Source organism: Hippoglossus stenolepis, chromosome 1 (assembly GCF_022539355.2).
Source record: "Hippoglossus stenolepis isolate QCI-W04-F060 chromosome 1, HSTE1.2, whole genome shotgun sequence".
NCBI classification, from domain to species: domain Eukaryota; kingdom Metazoa; phylum Chordata; class Actinopteri; order Pleuronectiformes; family Pleuronectidae; genus Hippoglossus; species Hippoglossus stenolepis.
Genome location: NC_061483.1, coordinates 6,852,388 through 6,876,390, shown reverse-complemented (window position 1 = coordinate 6,876,390; position 24,003 = coordinate 6,852,388). Strand labels below are relative to the sequence as shown.

The 24,003-nt window shown below is 40.1% G+C and overlaps 1 protein-coding gene across 2 annotated transcripts in view; it reads right to left on the bottom strand.

Moving 5' to 3' along the window:
- Positions 1-22,605, bottom strand: part of glceb (glucuronic acid epimerase b) — a 43,499-nt gene extending 20,894 nt beyond the window's left edge. Inside the window, exons 1-2 of one of the 2 annotated variants that reach the window (XM_035156123.2) lie at positions 22,430-22,605; positions 6,600-6,702 (exon numbers count right to left, since the gene is read on the bottom strand). The gene's annotated coding sequence lies outside the window, so the exon portion shown is untranslated. The remainder of the gene's footprint in view (positions 1-6,599; positions 6,703-22,429) is intronic. The other variant, XM_047339945.1, reaches the window with a different exon arrangement.
- Positions 22,606-24,003: the final 1,398 nt, after the last annotated feature.

The following is a 24,003-nucleotide window of genomic DNA, read 5'->3' as shown; positions in this document are numbered from 1 at the left end:
TAGTTCAAGAGGCTGAAAGAAACTCACTGGAGACATGAGTTTCTTATTAAAAAAACAAGAGACAGACCAAAAAAGGGAAGCGAAATAGAGAGCAGAGAAAAGAGACACACAGAGTGCAAGCAAGAAAATGTAACTAGAACCAAAACTTTATTTGTTCCATATTTCATTGGGATAAATTAAGTATAGCAGCAGATATAACTCATCAACAGTCGGAGTAATGAGACACACGACACACTGCGGAAAATCCACTTGTCAAAAAGCGAAGGATCTGGCAGGGAGTCTTGCAAATATCAAAGATGTTTTCTGCTTCAATAACACTTTATTATAATTATATTATACTTTGTGGACGCGCACACGGTCAAAAAGGGACAAGAAGACGAGATAAATGCAGACGGGTCGTTGCATATTATCCTGTCTTTGCTTATCCTTATTAAATGGTTCCTTATTATATTAAATAACAACTGGAGAGAAGATGTAGTATGAATTCAAGGACAGAACTGTGAGCAGGCTGTTCCCAATAACTGGTATTAAATGCTCACATGTACTGTACAGAGTCAAACGCTGGTAAAGCAATAGACTGCAAATCATTCAGAAATGGACCTTCTGCTCAGCAGGTAGGTACCGAACAATACCGGACCGCCGCCGCCAAATTATAGCCACCTCTGCTTCAGGATCAGGGCAGACACACAATGTCCAGTATCCTTGTACAGTGCTGGATTACCCTGCCGCATGTCCTCCCTCCCCTGCTGACCTGTGCTCACTTTACACGTTAATAAATACCAACACTAATCAGAAGTTACTAGGATCTGAGCAGTGCTGAAGTTCATTTTGTGTTTGTTTGATTCGTTTATGAGAAACGTATTTAAACGTTCTCACACACACACACACACACACACACACACACACACACACACACACACACACACACACACACACACACACACACACACACACACACACACACACACACACACACACACACACACACACACACACACACACACACACACACACACACACACACACAGAGAGAGAGAGAGGCTGAGACATCATAAATCTCTATATACAGTCTTTGTTTACAATCCTTTCTGCAGTGTTGTGGCATCTGAAAAATCTCTTGACATATTCATCTGTTACTGGACTTCAAGGACCTTAGACAATATGATCCCCCACAAACTCAGTGCCGCTGGTGTTGCTTTAACTCAGGGCTAGTTCTGGTCTGAATCCCTGCTTTGGCCGAGGCAATCCACTCATCCAGTCGTTCTAAACCCACATAGATTATTAACATTGTGTTGTTACGTCCTGTGAACTGCGTCGATGCAAACAATTCAGTTTAACACCTCTCGACTGTGTTTTGACAAATCGGCTGCTGTGTACAAGTTAATTACAAGGCAACCAAACAACATTTAGCTACTTAGACAGTAGCAGAACTGTCCCTGGTGTATTTTTGACCCACATTCACTTACATTTATTAGACGTCTGCTCTCAGCAGAAACACAACAGCAATGGTTGCTTATTCAGAAGCTCAGACTGGCTGTGTGTTTATCTCCCCGACAAGCTGAACCTTTTAGTAGTGCCAATAAAGACTGTGCTTGTTCAGAGACCAAACACTGGAGATGATGATCATCTATTTTATTTATCTAACCAAGCATGTGACTGTTCAAAATTTAGATTTTTATTTATTTACTTTCTTCAAGTTATGAGGACATGTTGTATATATACACACAGTATGAATGGACCTTTGTCTAAACTACTGGTTATCAGCACTTGAGGAGCCTTGCATGGATACAACCCCCTCGGGTAATAACACTGTTTTGATCTGGAAGGAAAACTACCCTGACATAAAATGTATAAAAAAAAGATAGATGAGACTGGACAGGAGGTGAAAGACAATCCTGCCAGAGGATAAAAGTCTTCCACGCTTGACAGATAAAGGCAAAAGATACGGGAAAACAAAAGCAGCTTTTCAGCTTACATGCTCCAAGTGTCCTGCCTGAGGAAATTGAAAAGTGCCTGAAATAGCTGGTAGTGACTTCTTGAGATTTTGTAGCAGATTTTATAAGATTCTTTGAGAATATCCGAACGATCAAACCTTAACATATGTACTGATAAATGCAGAGAGAGGAATGAATGGAGGCTTTTGCTTTTTGTGTTTTTGCCCAAACAAAACCATAATTCCCTTATTAATTTTCATTAAAAAAAACTGTAGTTTTGAAGACAACACATGATGAGGGTCATTATGCGGTAGGTTTGTCTGCTGTGTTTTGGAGGAAGTGGCATTTCCGACAACAGCTACTGGGGATTTTTCAGTATTGTACTTTCTGGGAACTTCCCAGCTTGTCACTGACCTGTGACAGTCATTGAGCAGAAAATAATGTGTAGGACCTCAGGACTGATTATCTAATCCTTAAACATAAAAATAGATCAACTCCAAACTGGCACCTCGTTAACAACCTGTCACTTCACTGAAGTGCTATTTAGAGGCAAATTGCTATATAACACTTTCACATAAGACAACTAAGATGAATGCAGTGAGTTTAGGACTTTGCCTCCCGTTGCTTATTCACAGTCCTGTCACACATTCACAGGTTGTGGAGTGGAAACAGCCAACAGAAAATGACCTCATTCAGCTACATGCTGGAGCTGTATTTGTAAACATTAAACAACATATTCAGTGTCTACGCAATGCATGCATGTGGCTGATGAATCCTACATGGTACTGTTGACAGTTCTACACATGAACAAACTCAGTCGTGACTCCCTGAGGTCTCGGGCCGCTCTCATGGCCGATAATGCTCCTTTTCTTTGCTGCTTCTGCAGATCGTCGAAAGGCTTTAGACTTTGATTGTGAGGATTTGAGCTGAGATGAGCTGTAACATACGAGGGCTAGCTAGCTGGATGCCCTGACGATTGCTTCATCAAATGTGGAAAGTTATCCCCAGGCTTAAATCTATGGGCATTAATCCTGCCTGACACAGATAACACTTTTTATTTAAACACACTGAATTATTTGGATGTCTTAATCCCCCTAAAATTCCTGGTGATAAGTCTTGCCAATTGTAGCAGGTCTCTAAATACCACCACTTGTTTGTTTCATCATCTGCATCCCGACTTGAGCAGTCGATGTATGAAATCAAATCTTTAAACAGCAAAACAAAAAAAACATGTGCCCTTGTTAGCTGCACTTCAAATTGAACATAGCTGCTAATCTCTGTCTGGGTCTCCGGTGCATTTAGAACAATGTCAAACCTGCTGCAGCACCGGGCAAAGGGACGGCTGAGTAGAGTTGTTTTCATTCTCCTGATGTCCTCTGGCGTTAAAATCACAAGCAGTCATCACAGCAATAAAAGCTTGTGAGCCACCCTCAGGGAGCTATTGGAGCAGAAGCCCAGTGTATGCGTGAGGTGCAGGTGCTGTAGCCCGAACTAAACTCTTGATGGTTTCACTGCTCTCCTGCACGGGTGAAATAAGGATTTTTAGACTAGCTATAATTTATCAGCTTATGCTGAGGCTGTGAGGTATGTTAGCTCCTGTGCAGATGGGATGGTTTGTGTGGGTTTGTGTGGGTCTGTGTATTTTGCGTGTGCATATATATTGCTGTGGTTCTCAGCCTGATTATGATAATGTGTAGGCATCAGGGCGAATTCTCGGCAGCAGCTGACAGGGGAAAAATAATGCTGCTTAATCCCACAACTATTTATTATGCGAGTTCATATAAACATGTTGCAAATTGTAAAAATGTTATTATAAAACGAAATTTCAACAACAGACAGATCACAGGAATAAAACACCAGTAGATTCTGTTTTGAAAAAAGATTTGTTAAAAATCAAGGTTGACTCAACAATATCGTCGGCGAAGTCGGCACTGATCTGAGGTCAGTTATCGAGTTATTAACTCTACAGTTAATTTAACCTTTCCTGAGCTGGAGCCATTAAGCTGGATTTATGCCTCTATGCTTTACCTCCAGCGGTGACGTGCATAAGCTCCAAGGTTATGTCTTAAACTTCACCTTAGCTGACGTGTACCTCCTCAAAAATGGAACTACACATGCCAGCAAGAACTGTGATTGGTTGCTTTTCTTTAATACAGCACAGTGTTAACAGATTTTTATATATTATTATAACTGAAATTATATCATGAGCATGTGCTGAATGGTCAAGGAATGGCTTGAACCAATAACTACTGCCCAGTTGGTCGTGGGCAGCCCAAATAATGTGGCAATAACTCAACGCTACAAAAGGTCAGTTTCACTGGACAGTGAAAGTCACAGAGTAGCCAGGACAAGCTAACCAATGCAATTCATAAATGTTGTGCAGAGGGTGTAGTTGTAGGTTTCCTCCTGGTCATTGTGTCTGCAGAGTCGCTCTGTCACAGACTGAAGATGACACCAGAGCTGCAGTGAGCACAGACGTCTGCTTATACAACAGCACTGAGGACTCACTTCAAGTAAAACCACCAATCATACTGACACTTATGTCTGCCTCACAACAAAGCCACCTTTTTTAAAAACGTAGTTTATAAAAGTTACTTAGATTCACAAGATCTACTGACAACATGGCTGCAACCACAAATTGTTTTGAGTATAAAATAATGTTCAGAATCTCATCTCAATAAGCAGATTTATTATTTGGTCTGTAAGCTGCAAGACACACAAAACACAATTCCCTAAATTTCACTATGATGTCTCCATATTGTTTTGCTGTTAGCTTCTTTTTCTATGACGTCTTCAAGCAGTCGAGGGGTCGGAGCTCTATGACTGCAGCCACACTTCCTCGCTTTGGCCGAGTGTCACCACAGCAATTCACTTCAAACATAATAGTCAGTTAATTAAAAATTATTTAGATACATTTTCTATCAATTGACAAATCAATTCTTTGTTGGTGTTTTCAGTGTGATCTCCATTAAACTGTAAAATATAAAACAAAAACCTTTCAGACAAATAACTCCAGGCCTGTAAACAGGATATTTGTACTCTTCTTCACTACACTGTTAAAAACAATGACAGATGGTTAGCGAATAAACCTAAAACAGACCAAAGTTGTGAAATTGCGTCCGTGCTCAGTAATACTAGTGAGTAGAGTACACTGCTTTGAATTAATGTGCCTGTGCGCGTTATCTCCAGTTGGAGGATTAAGCAGGTCATTACCAAAACTGAGGCCCACTCAGGGATTAAGCGAACTCTTAATCAAAGGGACGGGAGACAAGAGAAAAATGTATGCATAATTTTAGAGGCAGGCCATGCTAGCTGTTTGTCTTGCAACATCGTCGCTAAGAAAAAAAATAATACTATGGTAGGATTTACTGCACAAAGTCTAGAAGTGATGCAGCAAGAATCAGGTCTGTATGAAGTGACACTAGACTTCAGTTACATTGTTTGTGCACAGACTGATCAACAAGCTACGATAAACAAATAATACATTAACTTTAAAAAGGTAATTTGGGGAATCTTGAATAAACATTACATTTCAAAAATTGATATTTTCATATGCTAACAACGTATATGTACAGCACATGTGTGGGGCTTTGTTTGTAGGTTGATCCTAACAGGTTTATACTGGTTTCTATGTCCTGATGACAAAATGTCTTTTGATATTACTGAAGTAAACATGAAGCTTGTAGGCGAGTCGTGTTCTGTAAAAACACTGTAACACTAAAAGAAAAGACTCTGGCTTCCTCCAATTAGAAGAAATTTACACAATATCTTTTCATATTTTTCTTCATAGTTGGGTTAAGATCAAGATCATAGGAAAACCAAACTTAAAACATGTTGCAATACAGAGTCGCTGCTTTTCTAAGACCTTTTGATTTTATTTGTCTGTAAAACCTGGACTCAAAACTTTTGCTTTTCTGCACTGAACAGCTCCTCTTCTTTTTTCTTTGTGTGTTTAATATCTAACAAACAACTTAAAAATCTAAACTAAATTAGGTTTACTGAAATATATGTAAACATTCCACAACTTTTTACGTTGTGGTCATTTCATATGTTAACCAAAGGAAAAAACTGCATGTTCACTTTAGTCTTTGTGCAACCAAAACAGGGTTATGCCGCAAACATTACTGTACATGGAGGTTTCAAAATAAAACATTATTAAAACAACAATATCACACAATGACTATGGGACGTAATGGCCTCTCACATAATGATGATCATAATACTGTTGTATTGGGTTGTGGGTTGTGCAGAGAGAAAATCACCACAGTTCTGCTGTACAAGCTAATGCAGCCAGAGTTAGTTCAGAGCCCAGTCTTTTCCTTATGCAATCAAAAATTAATCAATGTTGACACGAGGAGGAATGCAGAGCTTGGGGGACTCGTTGCAGCTGTGCTTAGTTATTCTATCATACAAATAAGACCAGGCCTCTTTCACAGTGGATATGCAGAAGATTTAATTTGTCTATGTAATGAAGTCTAGCACAAATCTGCATGCATAAGAGGTTAGGCTGCACATACAGAGCGTGCATGAGCAAATTATCTGCACTAAAAATGACAGCTGGAGAAATAAGCTCTCCTCTGCGGGAGCTTGTTGGAACTTGAGGACCTTAAAGATAACCACTGCCTTTCCCTGCTTCTTGACAGTTAAGACTTTATAGGTACTGACCTCTACTCCATTCACAAAGAAACGGCCAAGTGGCTGGACATCCTCTCAACGTTCACCCCCCCGAGTCTTGACACAGATGGTTCTTCTGCAGTTTCCTCAGCACCTGTATATGAGAGGAGAAGGTGAGTTTTTGTGAGAAAAATTTTGCACTGATTTGAATGTAGAATGGAGTATTTAAATATCAACTCTTCAGTGATAAGTATGAAATGTAGGCGGTGTTTAAGTAGCTTGAACCTAATCTGGCACTGGCCCATTTTCTTGGTACTTAAAACGCGCTTAAAGCTATTCAGGATCACATGGAGGGGGAGGAACGGTTGGTTTGGGTTATCTCAGCTTGCACTGAGGGCAAGTTAGGGAAAAATACTGGACCCCGGAGCTGATCACTGGCTCAGTTCAGTCGAGTCAAATACTCAGATGTCAGGGACGGTTTGAAGCCATAGTCACAGCTGTTGATCAGCTGGTAATCACACAGAAGAATTAACTCCTCCCTCCTCTGTTCATCTCAGCTTTACCAGACGCTGCTCACATGAACTCCTTTGACACGCCAAATGCTTCTAGATGCAAATTATGACTGATCACTGCCGCACGCTAAGCAGCTTTTCAAGACAAACAATATTTTGGAGCGAAACAAAGTCAACTGTAGACATTTTATTCATTGTTGCTAATTAGAACGTTAAATCAATGCTCCACAGACGTTTGACACCGATGCACTATAAATTAAGATGAGGAAACAAATTCATATTTGTAATTGCAGCCATGATGAATTCATAGGCTTTCCGACAGCAGGGTCATTAATGTACAACCGATCTATCAGCGCAAATATGCAGAGTGACATGGATACTTTACTCCACAATTAATCTCACCAATGTATTTCTCGCCCCTGTTGAAATAGGCAATTAAATTAAAGAAGGTGCTAAATGGCCATATCAAAGAGAGTATTGATCTTCTCATGAAATGTGCTTATTGACGAAACACTTAAATTAGATCTTGTTGAAATGAAACCATAAATGAAATGGTCACTATGGTTCACTGCAGTTGAAGGTGAACGGATGAAAGCGACAGTTAACATCTCACATTATGATGCAGTCGAATTAGGGATCAGTATGATGAATGAATCAAAGCACCACTAACTACCTCTGTTGTGTTTACGTTCCTGTCCGTTTGTATGATGATTCGTTTGTGTGTTTGTAAGCAAGATTACACAATAAACAACTGAATGAATTTCCGTGAAACTTGATGATAAGGTATGGGTCAGAGAAAAAGCCATTCAATCTTGAGTCCGCCCCATACTTGTCACTTTCTTCATTATTGTGAGATTGGGCATTTTTAAACACTTTCACCAACTTCCCAGGGAATAATTCATGGCTCTTGAGGAAACTGATAACATGTTTGATAGAATTTAAAGGGGGCTGTTGGACCTTAGTGGAGCTATGCGCTTTACTAAGTACAATTCTAGCTGCCACTGTAATTAATCCCAAATCAACATCAGAAATAGTGTTGAAACACATACATGTATTTGCCGTCTTTCTTCTTCAGAGTCTGCATTTGCAGGATATAACAGCAAAATATCAGAGTGCTGTGGCCGAACTGAACCAAAACTCTTTCATTAATATACATCAGCTTGTCTGCTTCAAATAAGTAACTGCGTGAGATGCAGAGACCTGCTTTCCAGCCTTTCTGTCTGTTAGCAGATTTACTGCAACCCAGCCTTGGCTAGAGAAGCTAAATTCATAAAATGAATCTGGAATGAATAAAAAGTAATTTATGTTCAAAATCTGTAACCTGAAATTCAATTTTATGTAAATATTTGGGACATAATGAAAGTCTGATGACACAAAGAGGGGATGGTGTGTATTTGTGTGCAGCCTGCCTTCATCGGAAAGATGGCACATGTTGTACCCAGCCTGTGTGAAAAGGAAGTAGAAATGTCAGCAGTCTTAATCAATATTCCTTGGCTACTGTATGGGTGTACTGATGCTGTTTGAGGCAGGTGTGCTGCAGGCAGATGGTGAGAAGTAGAAAATGAGAGCAAATGTCACCCGAGCGCATTCTTTCTGCAACCACTCCTGCACCACTCCTGCCACCCAGGCACTTTGTCGGAAACATTTCATTCTGGGTATCCTCCCTCTCAACATCCGGAGATAACCTTTAATTGCATAAAGAAACATCTGATGGCTAACGTCCATCAGCAGTTTTTTTGCATATGTATGTGGATAAACTAAAAAAGTCAAGACTGTATTTCGGTCGAGATGCAAAACATGGTCAAACTAGAAGGTTTCTGGCCAAAAAATATTGTCCCCGCCTACAGGTTATTCATATTCACTTGCAGAATCTTTTAACACAGATTAACTTTCCAATAACCACTGAGAAGTCAGAGCGGCTGAATTTTCAATTTCTCAAGTTTATCCAGGGCAAAGTATGAGTCATAACAAAATCTCTTATGGATGCATGATCAAGGGTAAGGAAAGCCAAGTCGCTCTCTAGCTCCTCTTCAGGGTGGCTTAGCATGTAGCGCTGTGAGCTTAGCACTGCACTGACACCATTTTCATAGCCTTTGCATAGTGTCCTATTCAGTCGACCTTTCTTAAGCAATGGACGAACACCTTGAATATGAATCAGGCACATCAACTTTATAGCACTCTCCTGTGAATACATTTTGAACGTTAGGCTGAGGATAGTTTTTTTTACAGCTGCTTGACTGGGAATGATATTAGGTCATTAATTATTTTAGTTGCTCCTCATTTGCTGCCATTCTGACAGAGGCAGTCATCTATCAGGACTTGTAGTCAGGGTAAAAAAGAGAAAGTGAGACCCATCTGTTGGGCATTCTATATATTTTCTCAAGGGAGTCAATGGCTGGCCAAACATTGTATGATCGCACTAGTGATGCCACCATGGTGCCAGCTATCACTGACCATCTGATGCCCACAGCGACATCCAAGAAGTCGGAATATGCTAAGTGAGGATCTCTGTTAATTGAGTTTTCTACTTACAGAGTTAGAGCAAACTGATTAAATTTGATGACTTATAACAAAGTTCAACAACTATGCCTTTATCCACACACGTAAGCCAGAAGCATCACGAATTTCATACAGACATTTATATGGTCAAAATTCCACTCGAGTATTAGGATCATATTGAAGAAATTTCTGGTTTATAGAATTAAGTCAAATTAAGTTTTTAGGAGGGAGAACCTGTGCATGGCAGAGTTTCACTCCATCCTAGATCATGCATAGCAATCTGAAAGCTTCTTGAGAAACTATGAAACCCCTACGAACAGCATGCCGATGTAAGTAACTATAATCTCAACCACCTACCAGACATTTCCCGCCTCCTACAAGAGGCAAGATCCGACAAGTCTGAGACATTCTTCCCTCTAAAATGACACGTAGCCTAAAAATTATGCCTTTTAGTAATATTATGACTTTATTGTCGAAATTTCATATTTTTTCCATTTAAGTTGCCTTAATACTCTGTTGGAAGAGTTCAACACTTAATGTAGTTGCTGAATAAAAATAGTTTGGCTATTTTCAAATTGCTGTCTGCCTGAAAACAGTAGAAGAGTTTAGAAGACACATTTGTATGCTGAGTCAAAACCAATACAATAATCTGTGTGTACAAAGAGATACTGTCAACAAATAGCTAAATTTAGAAGATTCAATCCGTCACTAGATAAAAGGGAAAAAAGGAGGTGTCGCTTTCCAGGCTAATTTACATTCTGCATGTTTTATACCAAAGGTTAAACAAAAAATCTCTGAAACTCCAGCTCATTACTAATTCATGACCTGTCAGAGCCAATAACACTGAAGCAATTTTCAACAACAATTTTAATATGGACTGCAATGAAATAATATAAGGCTTCTTCATTAATACTGGTCAAATCAAAGAAAGGACACTTCAAAACAATACCCACCCCTTTACACTGCTGTGGTCTGGCGTGATTCAGATTCGCTGCCGTACCACCAGACTTCGAAACAGTTCCTTTCCTCATTACTGAATTAATCCCACACACACTCCACCACGAAAAAACATTACTTCATTATTTGTATTCATTATTCGTTATGAACCTCTCAATGCGATTCTTTCACCAGAGTTTAATTAATGAGCCACAAACCTGAGGGCCCAAGCTCTTCACCAATGCTAGGCATATTCCTCCACTCCACTGGCCCCATGCCAACGTCGCCCAACTCTCAAAACATTAGGGAAATTTTCACACTGGATTTAGCGAACAAAGAGGGTTTCAGTGTGCCGGCATCACATGTCGAGAGATGTGCTGTGGCTGTCACAAGTGTTCAGGGATTTAGACGGTAAATTCTGATGTTATTTAGTGGTGCTTTGCATATATTTAAGGGCTCTGTCGCTGCTTTTGGTGCCTGTGAAGAAATGCAGCTCTGTTGAAGCGACAATACACCCAGATCACGTGCAACTGTTCACTCACAGTTTGCTCTATTGTATCCAATAAGGAAACAAATGTTCATAAACAGACATACTTCTAACACTGAGGTGTTTCCCAGAGAATCATCAATCGTACTGTTGGCAGTAGCTAACCGGCTTGAAGAGCATGTGAGATTGTCATAGACCCCTCTCATGATTAAGAATGCGCCATAGTCAATGCACCTTCTTGTGATTGTAGAAAAAACAGGTATGGAAGAGGTAGAGCGACCACAGAGACGAGTTAATTGACCACAGATGGCGTCATTATCAGACAGATCACATAATAAAAGCAACAAAAAAGCTTAGACTAGGCCTATACCCGAGTGGTCCGCCCGAGTTCAGTCTACAATGGTAAACACTGCTTTATAAACCACATCAGTCATTAGTTAGACTTAAAATAAACAAACAATCTAAGCTACTTTTTTTGCCTCCAGTCATTAGATCATGGTAATATCAGCGTTGGAGTGACACAGTTTAAGGCTGAGGCAACAAGAACAAACAGGCTCTGGGGAGGCAGATGGAGTCAGTGCACAAACGCAGTACAAAGCAGAGAAACTTGAAAACTGAAGCGTGTCTGAGAGCCACTCCTGCTTCGCACTCCAACTCCACACTGAAGAAAACAGGATGAGAGGATGAAACTTGGAGTGGGAGGCAGCAAAGGAAGCCAAGATGAAAGTAAATAAGAGTTTGAAAGTTTTTGGAAGCTGAGTAAATTCCCTTGGTGCCTGTCAGGCCTCTGTGGTGCTCTCTGTAATGAACTCTGCTTTCATGCTTGTCGGCAAAAGCTGGCAATGGAAAGAATATACCACCAGATTCCAGCAATAAGCCACGGAATAATCACACAAAACAGCAATAAAGCTGGTAAGGCGCAGGAATTATTCATTATCTCATTAAGTAGGTTAAAAAAAAAGAGCTGGAATTCTGAACTTACAGACACCAAAGTACCGTCTGCATGAGACTTCACCACTTTTGGTAACGTAGAGGTTATGATCATCCCGGAACATTTTGTTCAATCTTGATTTCTATAAAATAGAGTCGGGCTGCAGACTGTAATTTAACTCTAAGTTTAATCTGCATATTAAATGCATAATTAAACTATTTAATATATCGATTGCCAAGACAATGCACGTCATAGTTTTGAAGTGATCAAGAGGACTCAACATATTTTAGTTTTTGAGTTACCAATAATTATAAAAGAGAGAAAGACAACAAAACTGCACATTTTAGAAACTGTAACCAGTGTATGTGACATTTTTGCTTGAAGAAATAATGAAATGGTTAATCAATGATCAAAATATTTGCCAATTAATTTCCTGTTGATCTAATCAACTAATAGTTTCAGCTCTTAAATGGAGTAGACAATTTAAAGCTACATACTTTAATAATAAAAAACAAACACAGACGACCATTTCCTGACTTTCACTCTTTCAAAGAAAACTAAATAAAGAATCGGACAAAGAGTGCATGAAAAAACATATTTGGTCTTTGACAGGACAAAACCCCCAAGTACAAAAAGACAAATGACACGACAACATGTCCTATCTGCCCCTTTCCTTCTGACGAACAGCTCTGAACTTTTTAGTAGCACAGACACCTCGGTGTGAGCTCTGAAAAAGAAGAGGGCTGTGCTGCAGATGCCTTTCACATGAAGACAAGACTTGCAGCTTCAGAACCTTGTTAGTTCTCTGAAAAGGCCACAGACTAGTTAGGAATATTAAGCAGCTCATGCTGTCGGAAATCAAAAGGGTTTTGGAAGAGAGTGGGAAGCTTCAAAACGGCTTTGATGGTATATATCGCTCAATCTCCAACAGATATGACGGAATTGAAAAATAAAGACAGGGAAACAAAGCTGCAGGGAGAGGAGGTTGACAGAGGGTATTCTTCTGCTCTCAGAATTCTGCCTATGCATATATCATTATTCCTCAATCAGTGAGTCTTGCTCTTAAAATGTCAAGACTTCTGACTGAGAAGACAGAGAAAGCGAAAGAGAGACAGAAATAGAAAAAGAGGAAAGTGGGACACCAAAATGTTTCAGGTCATTGATCATAACAGGCACACTCAAGTAAGGCAAACTCAGTTCTCACATCCAGTAATGTCAAAAGGCAGACCACATTTACTACATTAATAAGTTACGCATTGGTGCTGGTCTGTGCTATCATGCCTGGCACCACTACTTCTTTATTCTGCATTGAAAAGAGAGCAACTATAGAAAGAGAAAACCAAATGGACTGAAATCTTAGATGACTCAAGATTCACTTTTGGTTTCTAGCCCTTCCTCAGAAGGGTGCGGACAGTTTAAGACAGGATGACGATGGAAAAATACTCATTGTGAAGAGGAGGATGAAGGTGGGAAGCACATTAGAAATCCTGACCATGATCTCTGTGTGGAAGGAATGGTTTCTCCAGAGGAATCTATGGTCAAGTTCCTAATGAAATCATTAGATCCCAAGAGGTCTTTTGTGGGAATGATTACAGACACTACAAAATCCTCCTGAAAGGGTTTAAAGACATGAATGTGCACTGAGTATTTCTTTGTGTGACTCTTAGACAAACATGTTGATTTAATAAAGGGCACTCCTTTTGCAGTGAGAAAATTAAGCAATCACTTTGCAGGGAGATTAGATTTAGCCCGATAACATGTCCTTCGTTCACCCCCAGAAAAAAATAGGCTGCTGTCCTTGAAAGAGGATTCACAGACGAAACTTCTCAACTTGAGAAAAAGGTCAAGACTTGAAGAGTCACTTCAGAGATAATGAAGACAGAATGTGTTGTGTGATACTCAGTATGGGAAAATGCCTCGTCTCACTGAGCTGAAGAATGCAACAGCCTGTGGGCCATTCAGCAACAAGGTTGAACATGTTTGGCAAAGGAGAAAAGAGCTGTTCAGAGGGAAAGGTAAAAGCCTGAAAGTATGTAAAAATGTCTCTTTCTAGTTGGTCTGGTCTCTGCTATGACTCAGTCATTATTCTACTAGTTGTATGTGCTTTGGTGGTTTTGTCTGTGTTTATGTTCTGCTGTGTTTTCATTTTTGCTTTAATGAGCCAGGGACGGGAGGTGGAAATTAAGTCAATTAAACTAAACCCTAAAAAATAAAATTGTGCTTTAATGCCTTTTTCTTACCTATATCAATGAAACCCATCTCTTGTACAGCACTGGGCAATGATGTGCAATCCCCCATAAATAAGGACCTTCCCTTGGTTGGACAGTCACAGTCCCTTTTACATTAGAGGGATAAAATGGTTTGAAGACATGACATTGAGACAGTGCACGGTCCATCAAAATCATCACTGCTGTCAGACATGAGCTGAATGGTAAATGTGCTGCTCAGGCATTGGGTGTGGGTGTGTGGTCGCAATGGGCAGTGGATAAGCAGCGGATACATGTCTGTTTTTCTGACAGTACAGCAAAGCCTATTTATTCAGCAGCACTTCTTCGATATATGGAGAACACAGTAAATTCCCCCCACTTTTCTGGAGTCAGCATTCCAGGGGCTTATTGACTTCTGCACCATTCATCATGACGAGGCAGATGTCAAAAAAATGTAAAATAAAAAAAACAGGAATCATTAAACTCTTGTGCAGAACCAAATAATCATGTACAGCTCGTATAGTCTCCGTGTTTGACAAGTATAAGTGGAGCGGTTGCATGGTATCTGACAGAAATTGAAGCATGACACTGCTACTTGAAGGATTGGCCAAAACATTAGAAGTGACAGAATTTATGAGTAATTATATTTAACAACCGCTAAACTGAATGTAACTGACTTTAAAATTAACAAATTACAAGTATTTGACCAATCGGCTACCAAGGCTTCAAAGTAGAACAACCATTTAAGATCCAATTGAATATTTGATTCTTCTGAAGGACGCCAATGTTTTAAGACTCAAATGCTTATTAGGATATAGATATATACTAGCAATGGTGCAACTTCATGAATTAAGATACTTAGCTTAATTTATTGCCTTGATTACTATTTGACCAAAAGCATAGCGCATGGAAATGTTATGTGATAATGCAAATCCTGCAAAAAAAATAGAAATTCTGTTTTCTTTCTTCCATCATAGGGTATTAACAGCAGATTGATGGGAATTGATTTAAATGGTTTTACCATATAGTGAAGGTGTCTGAATGCACTGTATAAGAACTGAAGTGGTGATATATTGGATAGATTTATTGTTAATCAACTAGCAAATGTGTCCAGACATGAAACTACAAAATAACCATGGAGAAATCAAGCGCTGATGAAGCAGGTGCACTTGCTGCTGCAAAACAATGCTGGGACATCGTCCGAGCTTAGTATGTCCGGCCAATCCAATCAAGACTTAACAGGTCTCTGGGGCCAAGGTTGAGTCTCCTACCTCAAAAGAGGGAAAACTTAATTTGCAAGCCTAATCAAGTGTGAATGTCACAGTGGCATAGCAAAGGAGGGTTGAGGAAGGCTAATTTTGTTCAGGGAGGACGAGGGAGCATCAGAGTCATTGCATCAGTTTTGCAATATTGGAGAGGCAGGTTGTAAAGATGGCTATTAAAACAATTAACACATACATCTTTAATCCACACTGGGGAGTAAGAGTGGATGGCTCTCATGAGAGTGAATGTAAAATGGCAGTCCAGAGACATTCTCACCACACAAGCTTCTCACACTGAGCCCATTAGTTATCAAGCTGGATGGAAAATAACAAATTCATACAAAATCATTGTTGTCTTATCTTAGTCTACTGACTACCTACTTCCCTGAAAAATGACAAAATAAATAAATCAGTGCAGTGCAACACTCACTTTGTATGTCTTGCTTCATGCCATAAATGACAACCCCCAACTGAGCTACACTGAGATCATGGCTGACTGCTCAAACGTCCACGTTCACTTGAGTGAGTTTGTAGCTCCATACAAAGCAGGGGTCCATTCTACTCGTTTCTATTTTTAATTGTTGTGTGACAGATGGATCTGTCTGAATTGTTCTAAAAGATGTTTGTAACTAACAATTATATCATAACTTCCAAATTGTCCAAATCTTTTTGTGGAAATACTTGCTTAGTTTGTCTGACTACTCAACAGAGTCAAATACATAGTCTGTTTACCATTATTTAAGGAAATCAGTATATCTTCACATATAAGATTTGAATATATATCTTATAAGATATTTTGCATTTTTTCATGTGTTGAAACCTTCAAATCATCAACACCAACACTTCAACGTGGTGAATCCTGCTCAGGATCTCCTGCTGTGTTCTCACATCAGCTCCTTAGAAATAGAAATGACTCCTTACTTTATGTCCGTTGTTCCTGGTGATATTTTGGTCCATTTTAATTCTGACTTGTGAATATTATGCAGATAAAATGCATACCCTATGCAGTTCCTTTAACTAGCTAACCCAGCAGCCTATTCTCTGTATTTATTTCCCACCCAAACTCACAATGGCTGTAATTAAAAAAAAATAAAAGACTGGTATGAAAATAGGTTTTTACTGTGGAGTCATAACGAATACAATGCAGGAAAAAACAATTAAATGTCAAAGTACACACGTCATTGGCACAAGCACCAACAACCAATGACAGGGTAGAAAAATATTCAGTTTGTTTAGCTGGTGCCAAGTTCTTTAACCATCATGGGCAACAAATGTTGGGAAAAGAGAACGCCACGAGGAGTCTGAAGTGTGTACAAATGGAGTGAGAAGCATTCAACCTTTTAGTACAACACTGCGAGGTTGATTGACATTGGTTGCACAGAACAAAAGCTGTGAGACAACACAGTAGTATCTCTATTCACTGCCACTGCAATAGACACTTACAACTCAGACCACGGCAAGAGACAATTCTGGCTGAGAAGAGCAGCACTATATTATTGGCTTAAGTTGGGAAGGGCAGTGAGGTTATTGGGTTCAGGTACTGATGCTGTGACAGATAGTACAGAAGGAAAAAGCACAAGCAGTCCACACATGATCATGAGACATCCAACCAGAGCATCTCACTCCCTGTGGAGTGCTACGATTCCTTGGAAAGCCTTTTTTTGGAGCTACCAACTCTGGCTACACACACACACACACACACACACACAATACAAAATCGTTGTTAGACACATTTTTCTGAAAGACTCGTTCAACGAGAGCCAAAAGTATGAGGAATGAGAAGATTGAAGCGGCTCTGTTCTCTGCGTGCCTTAGGGCATCTGGGGCCACTTTCTTTTGTTGTACGGGGTGGTTCGTGCTTGGAAATGAGGAGGGGTATAGAGGAGGATGCCTGGGGGAGGGTTATGGCTCCAAAGTATGCAGACATAAGCTGTGCATGAGTTGCCTTTGAAGCAGGCCATGGTTGGTTGTACTGAGAGGGTCACAGGGCCAAGGTTTAGAACAACAGGGTTCCACAGAGAGCCTGGACTCATCAGACCACCTTGACCCACTGCCAAAAGTTAACAAAGAATGTAGGCTAGAATAACTAGAAACCTGTTGACTAAATGCTAACAAAAGCAGCCATTGTGAAGGGCTTGTTGGGTTGTGAACTTTTGAGTATTCAGAAATGCAAGTAGAAATTACTGTAGAGAAATTACGGTTTGCTGATTGCCAAGAAGATAAACACTTTGACAGTTATAATGGCTTTGTAATACCTATTGACAAGACTGAAAAGAAAATGGGCACAAATTCGTAATTTTCTTTTAGGGCAATTGACCAAATGTAATATTTGTAATGGCAGAGTGACTAAGTCCTATAATATGGATGGTTGGAGCCCTTTTTGTTCATCTAATACATGAACTGTCTCATAGTGGAGCAGCATCTTGGACACCTCATTGCATCCAGACAAAAAACATGATCAAATCCAAACTTTTTGCCTTCGCACTCCTAGTTTTATGGCATTGACCAAAAGGAACAAGCAGCATACTCATAACTATGCAGAAGCGAACACGAAATGATGTTGGTGCTTTCGGGAGGAGCAGTGAGGTCAGTCCCATGCAACTCCTTCCAGAAAATCAATCGTCTAGTCTGGAAAGACGGCATGCCATGATTGGTTGGTCATTTGTGTAGTCTGCCAAGTCACAGCAAGAAATTAGGATTCTGATAGTCTAATCAGACACAGATAGCATCTCAAAGGACAGACTTATGGTTTTGTCTGAAACCCACATAATACAATCTAAATGTCATCTGACTGTCACCTATCATATTGCTGAATTGCCACAAACTTCACAAAGGAGTCAAGTAATCCTCCACCTGCCCACTTACACACAGAGATGTTAGCCAGTCATCAGGCACTGCAACAATCCTCGTGAATGACCGGGGTAGATTTTGGGTTAAGGGGTTAGGGCTTTAGGAAGTGTTATGCATGCAGACCTCTTTCTATTAGCCTATTATTAAGCTCCATGGGGCATTCAGGCTTTGTCTGTGTTACAGACAAAAATCCCAGCATGAGCAGACTCAAGCTACTGCAGCAGTGGGCCAGACACAAAGTGATTATCAGACATCAACATCATTTAGGAAAGCTGAAGGAAGATAGTATAACAGCTCAGCGACAGCAACTTCCACTCAACTAACACAACATCTCTTATCTAGTCTTTGAATTGGGTGCAATGCTGATGAAAACCAACAATTACAAGGCCACAGTCTTCTTTGATTTTAGCTTCAGTTGCTTTTGCTGCTTTTCCTCAACACTCAAGGTTTGCTTTATAGGACCAGTGAGGCTATATGTGGGAAGTTAAATTCAAAGCAAGACAGCATCTTTTTTAAACCTTAAAATAGCAGCTTCAAAATTAGTTTAGTACACTGACTTAGAATCACCCTGAACACCTGTTCTTGTACTATGTAACTTTGGTGAGTGGGCACAATCTGAGAAGTGCATAACTAACAGATAGTTGCGGTAAGTTCAAGAATAATGACCAACTGTAGATTAGTTAACAGACTTAGAAGTCATTAAAACTAGCATTTATCTCTAATATTCAGCAAGTAAACCTTTAAAATATCAAGGATTCTACACAGAGTTTGGTGTGTTTGTAACAGTGACAGCTCCTCTGGTTCAGGAAGCCTGGATCATAAGGAATAGCCCCCATTCAGTTGTGTTTCAGTTCAGTGAGTGGGGCTACACAGTCAGAGCTCCGGTCAAGAGACTGATTGGCTTTGTTTTTTCTCTACATGAAAACCCCTTAATCGCTTGGACACAGCGCCCAACAGAATAAATCACTAGGTGGCTGCAGGGGGTGCTGCTGCTCAATAAAACGTACATAATGTTGGTTTAACAGGATTTCATTTCCAATGGATGCACCAATGTTGAGAGAGGAAGGGGAAGTAGGTTGGGAGTGTTTAAGTGCCCCCGTGAGAGACTAAACGAAAACAATTCTTATCATAGGGTGAGGTTTGTCCAGACAATGACAGTGTGAACTCTCAAGGACAGCTGGACAATGAGACTCTGCCGCTGCTGCAATTGCTGCCAAGATTATATAGGTTTTAATATTAGTGCCACAAAGTGACCAGTGTTTTATAAATTCAAGCTATGGTCATAAATATGTCCCGCTCACATTAAAATGAGTAATCAGGCCTTGACATAGAGGGGATCTTTCTCCTGTGGATTCTTGTTCAGACAGACATGTTTAGACTTGGCAAAAAGCAAGGAATTATATTTTTATAGGCTACTGCATAATTCAAAGAGTGGGCAGATCAAAGACAACTAGCAATGGTCTTTAAGAGTCATAATTACTACGGTGTTCACAGCAAAGGCCTGGACATGCTACAAGTCGCATTACTGGTTTCAACTCAGCTCTCACTCTGCAGAAATGAGGAGTTCAACATAACACACAGTTAGCGTTTGACAGCCCGCTGTCCTGTGCTCCTCGATGTTTTAAACATCCCACTCATTTGAAATAAGACGAGAGAACTTCAGCCACAAGGACACTTCATGCAGTGTGGTGAAATGTGCTGATTAAGGGCACTCATCAGGGAGGAGACTGAAATGGCTTTGGAAGGACATACATCAACAATAAATCAAAGCACAGAGATATAAAAGGGCACTCTGCCAAACTCTGCAGGTAGGCCCTATGTTTTTAATATTTACTGGAGTTGACAAACTGAATGAGGGGATATTGGTTAAAGACTAGAATTGTGACATGTTTTATACCACACAGTCATGAGGATTGAGTAAAACTGTACAAATAGACTGCAGAGACACCAGAAGCTGGGGAAAAACAGCAACATGCCCAGAGTCCAGAGGGTTAGGGTTGATTTTTCCTAGGTCCATGTCAGATTATAGGCATACATGTATTTAAATACTGTGAAATAACATCCACATAAAACCAAAGCCATTTCAACTTCTTTAACTCTTTATGTGACGCGTGTCATATTCCACAAACATAAAAAGGTATCAAACTGGCAGTGATATAATAATACTGCGACGTATACGGAACAGAACTGTAGCGTGAAAGCGGATAAGGACAACATCAAGGCTTCGCTGTGCTTTCTGTTGTAGGTGTAACTTTTGATGAGGTACATTCTGCACCACAGCAGGAAATGGCCTTAAAACATCTAAGAGGGGTGGGTAGAGCTGTTGATTGATAACAATGACTAAAGGATTACTTTGCCAGGTGTGAAGATTTATGTGTTTCAAAGCTCTGTATTCCTCCGCGCCGGCAACATCCGTGTCTGGAGACCGAATGTGTTTCAGGATGTCCTCTGTCTGTCTGTACGCACCATTCTCGTCAACACATCTCAGGAACGTCTCGAGTGGCAAGTGGATTGTATAAATTGTAGAATGTCCCATGTGTTTAAAATCACAATCAAATACAAGATGTATTTTGTTATATCTTATTTTATTATAATATGTAAAGGCTGAAATCTTCAGTTTACTTCTCATTTGAGTTTGCATAGATATATATCCGACAATATTTTTTAACATATGCAGAAAATATGAAACATTTGATAAGAATCCTAAGGCTTGGTAGTTACGAATTGTGAAATTTCTTATCGTATGGGTTAATTTTCATTATGTATATTGAGTTTACGAGCACAAACATTTTAAGAGGTCTCTCTTAATCCCGTGGTGGACATTTAGAAGCATATGGACATATGTTAGTACCCTGAAAATAGCCGGATGCCAGTTAAGAGCCTTAACAATGCACACTGTTAGCAGCTGTGTAGTTACCAAAAACAGATCTGGGATCAGTCTGTAACTAACTGGTGTGGCCAGGCACGACAAGATGTGCAGTCAAGTGTGTTACTGACAACTAAAAGGTAAAGTTAGTGTCATTGCATCTGTTATTACTTTACTCCCGGAAGCACAATTTGACATAAGTGGCCTTTTCCCTTCAGCCTATAATAACAACCCAGCTGCAGAAATGTCTGCCGCTTGTGGGTGGAGATATCGTGGGTGGGGGGGAAATAAATCTTTTGAGGAGGATGAAGTTACTGCAGATTAAAGAGACTTTAAAGTGACATAATAAAGTGACAAAGAGTAATCATGCAATGAGGAGGACAAAACTTTTTAAGAGCTTTAAATGTTTAGATTATTTTCCATCAGGGAGGCATCTGATTGTCACTATCTTCAGCTGCAAGAACCAGGAGTCCAGCAACAGATGGTGGAGCCTCCACAGAGCTGTGATCTCCACATCGTGGAGTGATTCTGGGATTAGAGGCAGAAGACACGGAAGCAGACTTAAGACTCGTGGCATAAGTATGGACCACCATTACAGAATATATCTGGAGAACTGGTGCTGTGAGGTCCCAACAAACACTGATGGAATATTGATATTTGACTTATTTCCTTTTTACTGCACTTAGACACACATGGGGAAAATACTTATCCTGCTTACTTTTGGTGTTTTTTAAACTTTTGCACAGCACTTGCAGCGATTCTGTTGCAAAGGCTAAAACCATCTTTAGTGGGAAACACCAGCTAACTGACGCTAAACAAACCAAACACAAAAGGACCAGGGGGCTCAAGTTGAGTTGCTCAGTTTCCCAACCTGCTTCATTCAAGAAAACAACCCGTCTGTCATGGCTTCCCCGCGCCGCCACCTCATCACAACCTCAGGACAATCAGGAGGAGACAACGTTATTTACGTGGCGACACACACAGACACACACAGACAGACAGCTAGCTAGGGAGCCAGCCAGCCAGCTACTTTATACTAAGCAGTTAGCATCGAAGCTAACAGAGGTGTGTGCCTTTCTCAGACAGTCAACACAGAGAGGTGATGGGAAGTTGCGGCTCTCTCCCTCCGCTGCTGCTCGCTGCAAGCCGACGGGCTGAAGGTTGAATCGGACACTTATCGGCGGGGATGAGCGCCGACAGAGGAGGGGACGCGAGCGGGCTGCGGTTTGAACGTGTCCCCCGCCGACGTAAAAGTGAAGTGTGGGGGGGTAAATTATCAGCTAGCTCTGCAGACACCGGGTCCGGACCGGAGGAGACGTTAGCGGGCTTACCTGGAGGGTGGCGCCCGTCGAGAGGAGTTGGTTGTTCGGCAGTGAGCGTGTCGGTTCGGTGGGTGAGTTTGAAACAGTCCAGCTTCGGGCTCCGGATCCTCGGCTCCGCCACAGAAGCTCCGCCGCGTCCTGCTCAGCCACAACTGAGACTGAGCGCAGCTCCAGATCCGCTTCTCACTGAGAGCAGGCAAAGCATCGCGAGAGGTGGCGACGGCTGCGAGACTTCAGAGAGCCAATCACAGGGGCCGACTGGAGCTCTGAGGAGAGGGTTATAAAATAAAATAAAATAAAATAAAATAAAATAAAAATATAAAATTAAGTAAAATGAAAGTAAAATAAGGTACAATAAAATCTAAGTAAATTAAATTAAGTAAAATAAAATGAGATCAAATAAAATAAAGTAAAATTAGATCAAATAAATTTATATGAAATAAAATAAAATAAAATTAAGTTAAATAAAATATAACTAAATTAATTTCAGTACAATAAAATAAGTAAAATAAAACACGGCAAAATAGAATTAAAATAAATAAAATCCATGAACTATACCTTTTATCATTTGAGGAATGGGGGTACAATCAAATAAAATAAAATAGAATAAATTCCATTAACCACACTGCTTATCCATTGAGGGAAGGAGGTAAAATAAAATAAAAACTTAAAACAAGAAACACCCATCCATTAACCATAGCACTTATCCTTTTAGGTTAAAAGGAAAAACAATGAATAAGAGCATTGAACTTCAAGATATGTAAATTACTCCATGAAGATGTATCAGTCAATATCCGACAGAAGTCTCTCAAAAGTCAGTGTTTATTGGTGGAACCTGTAGCTGAAGATACGAACAGATTGTCACATCAACAACACTTATAATAGCCCCCAGTGCTGTACAGAGGTTGATGTTAAGTGATACATTAATTTCATGACATCTAAAAACAAATGAAACAGTCGAAAAGCAATATTTAATTACTTTATCCAAATAATGCACTGGCACCACGGGAGGCATCACATATCTTGCTCAGTATTACTTACTGTATAATGTATTATTCACTTTGTTCAGACCAAGCCTTGCTCATTACGTCTCCAGAGGAAAAGACTCAACGTGTAAATCTTTATTCCTTTGCTGTGAGGAAGGTTCGGAAGAACCAATATTACTTCAAACATCACGATGCATCACTGTAAATCCTGCAATGGAAGGAGATGCACATGGTAGAAACTTTTTAATAGACCCTCCTGTCAAGTTGCATGGCTCCTTCTTTTATGTTTTTTAAATGGGAAATGATTTCAAGCAGAGTTTATCAATAGTGAGCATAAGTTTTCCTTACAAAGTTTCTATTGTTGCAAAACCACTGGATTTACAGCCCAGACGGATCCAAGCTTTGAATATTTCCTCTGCCCCCTAGATGAAATATAATTTTCACTCCTGTCTTATTGTGTATTTAATCCCATTCTCTCCTGTCCAGTCCTTGAATTAAGTATCTTTAATTTGGTGAGATGTATCTCTATGGACTTTCCCACATTTTTTGGTTTCCCTCACAATGTTCTGTTTGCTGTTTCCACACAGCATTTGCTTA